This window comes from Apis dorsata, unplaced genomic scaffold, assembly GCF_000469605.1.
Source record: "Apis dorsata unplaced genomic scaffold, Apis dorsata 1.3 scaffold_61, whole genome shotgun sequence".
In the NCBI taxonomy this organism is placed as follows: domain Eukaryota; kingdom Metazoa; phylum Arthropoda; class Insecta; order Hymenoptera; family Apidae; genus Apis; species Apis dorsata.
Genome location: NW_006263361.1, coordinates 147427 through 150753, shown reverse-complemented (window position 1 = coordinate 150753; position 3327 = coordinate 147427). Strand labels below are relative to the sequence as shown.

The 3327-nt window shown below is 49.5% G+C and overlaps 1 protein-coding gene across 4 annotated transcripts in view; it reads right to left on the bottom strand.

The window, feature by feature from the left end:
* Positions 1–3327, bottom strand: part of LOC102679772 (LIM domain only protein 3-like) — a 78544-nt gene that overhangs the window by 22924 nt on the left and 52293 nt on the right. The window lies entirely within an intron of this gene.

The window sequence follows — 3327 nt, the reverse complement described above, 5'->3', positions numbered from 1 at the left end:
AGGGAGGGGAAATACCCATGGATCGTTTCGGGGAATCCGATTCTCACGTCCATTACGGCGTGGAAATCGTGGCGCGCTGTGATCGGTGTGACGGTGAACCAAAAATTCCGGCTAAGTTAATGGGTCGAATGGATGAATGATCCGTTCGAAGGAATAGGATATATACCTGTGGAGGAGGCAGGGAGGCAATGAAACGTGAGAACGAGAGAGAGAGAGAGAGAGAGGGAGAGCGAGGAAGGGGAAAGGTTGGAATAGAGAGGAGAAGGGGAAGATGGGAAAGGTACTAATCACTTCTAGGGACTTTAATGGAGGTTTTCTGTACGCCGTCTACTTTGTCCACGACTTATACCACTTCGAACCGGTTGGAAGTAGAGTATTTGGGAGAAAAAGCAGGCGGAGAGTAGCGTTACGTGTATTAAACTAAACGGCACTCGGGTAGGTAGCTAGCTCGCCCGCTATCCAGACCACCGAGCTCTCCTGTCTCCCCCCGAAGAAACGTTCCGTGTCGATGCCGAAATAAATTCCACGGCCGCCACCCGCAACCACCCCCTTGTGCCCGACCCATTCGAGTTTCGCCCCGAACGGATTTATTTAGCGTTCGTTAATTAAGAGAGCCCGCGCCGGTTTCAACTTCTAAATTCGATCGAGCTTTTCTTCGATAAAACCTAAATTTCCCGTAGTCACGCGATACACCCTTCTCGTCCCAGCCCAGTAATTGCCAGGATGTTGCGCTGAAACAGGGAACACAATTCAACGTCCGTTCCCGTTAACGAGATCGTAATGATAATTACAAATTTTCGTTCGAAACGTGAATCGATATTTTTAAAAAGAAAAGAAAAAAGAAAATTCGTCAATTTGCGATCGTTATATATATATATACCTAAATAATTTTAACAAATCTAAGAAAAAACGACGATCGCAAAATCAATATCGAACGGAATTGTACAAAACAAGAATCATAAACTTGGAGTGGAATTTTCTAAAAGAGAATAGACCGCGTACGTGGTCGACGTTCGAGGACACCATCTGTCCGATCGAACCGATTTTCACGTGCAACTTCCCCGCCCAGACACGAGAAGCGAATTGGGAAAAATTTGATGGCCAAGTTTTCCCCGCCAACACTATCGCTCCCTGGATATTGATATCCGGACCAAGGCTTTCCCGATGAGCAAGAGGACAAACACGCGCGGAGAGACGTCCCGGAGCCCCGTTTTCAAAGTTCCCACTCGACTCCAAGTGCATCCTCCTGTCTCTGTTCCGCTCAACATCCTCCCGTCCAACACGGGCGAAGGTAGGAAACGCGCGTGTTCGCGCTCCGCACGCTCTCCGCTCCCGTGGATTTATTATGCATGGACCTGATGTATCGGACATCGGCCGGACAGCTACGTGGAACGGAGTCCGAGACGTGTATGGGTGTGTGTGTGTGTGTGTGTGTGTTAGTGCCGCTCAAGTGGCGTTGCCCATCAACGAAGGTAGACGTTACTCTCAAGAGTGGACCGAGAAAGGACGACCGGCCAAGGATAAAAAGAAAGAAGAGAGTAGATGAGAGTAAAGCTACCTCTACCCTCCTTCGCCCACTTTTCCCTCCAATTCTCTCTCTTTCTCTCTCTCTGTCCTGTCCATCTTCGAGCTAACTTCTATTCGTCTCTACCACTACCATCTCTTATCCCCGGTGACACGCGAGCCAACGCACGCGAATCAAATATATTTTCATTTCGAGCCAATTGTTCCCGTCCTCGTTTATTATTCGTTCTGATCACTCCCGAACGTCTTGTTCCAAGGTTTCATAAAATAGTTAGACAAGCGTTTTTTCCAGGCCAAACGTCTCTCTCTCTCTCTCTCTCTCTCTCTCTCTCTCTGCCCGATTACCGTCCGAGAGCACGCGTACCCTCTTGAAAATGCTCACCGTTCCGCATCTCCACGGGAAAATATTTGTGCAGCGAGCGCTCTCGCACAGTTACACGCCTCTCTGGCCATCCAACGCGAGTTCCTACGCGTTCGCCCCGTTGTTGCCCGTTATCCAAACACACGTAGATATCCTCCGCGCGCAACGTCAAATATTTTTCCGAGCGTGAACTCGGCAAACAACAACGGACAGTTTTTCGCCTATTAGGCGATACGATAGCCTCGAATTCTCGAATTCTTCGGACCGAAGATCCGGGAAAACGGGAGACGCGAACTCGGACCGTTTCGCGCGATGCGATACGGCGTTGCGGATTTTGGAGGGACGCAGCCACGTCGAGATGGCATCGACGCTCGTGTGGCACAGATACCGAGAGCTTTTCTGGAGGAGCAGGGGTCCATTAGCCGACTCGCCTGTCTTCTGAGTCCATTACAAGATGAGCCACCATCCCCCCGAGCGTCCTACCCTCCGTTTCCAACTTACTCGACGATACGCTACGATCTATACCCACTGTATAGATACACCATCCCTCTCTCCACCGTCTCTCCTTCCCACTCTTCCACCCCTCCTTTCTCTCTCCCCCACCCGCTTACTCTCGACTTCTCGATCCTTCTTTTCCTCCTTCTCCTTCTTCTTTTTCTTCTTCTTCTTCTTCTTCTTCTTCTTCTGTCCGGCCTCTTAATCCTTTTTCTCGCAAATAGGATAGCGACGTAAAAAGGTATCGGCCATTACTTCACAGCGTCGCGTAATTACCGATCTTCTCGATACATCTTCTCGGGAAGATTGCAGCGCAGCTCGGAACAACCGTTATAAACCGGCAGACGTATTCGAGACGTTTCGAATCTCGTCGGGATCGTCGATCCTATTTATAAAAGCGCACGTTGCGTGTTCACGATTAATGTCTTTTATTCTGCGAATAACTCAACGCCCAAGGACCGAATGAAAAACGAGCGACATCGTTCGAGCGAAGAATAACGAGATACAGGATACGTTGAATACGTCGACAATACGTACGAGCTGCGATATACATATGCCGGCGTGGCTAATCGTATTTCTGTAATAGAAGAACAAGCCAACGTGTGCGAATGCAAGGGGTGCCCTAAATCACGATGCGTCTAAGGACGGATCAGAGGATTACGTTGGAACGATGTGTGTGTGTGTATATATATATACATATATATGTATATACATAGGTACGTGGGAATGTCCATGGTGAAACGAGACGCGCGAGGCCGGCCCGCTCCCTTTTCACGCATTATTCGCCATAAAGTATGTACAAAAGAAAGAGGATCGTGACGCATCGGCCGCCACTCTTTCCCTAGCTGCTCGCGCGCTGCTTCGAGTCTCCTTCTCCCTGTCTATTTCTCCTTCCCGGCTTCCACCAGCGTCGCCGCTACTGCGACGCTCCTTGATTTATTCACCCT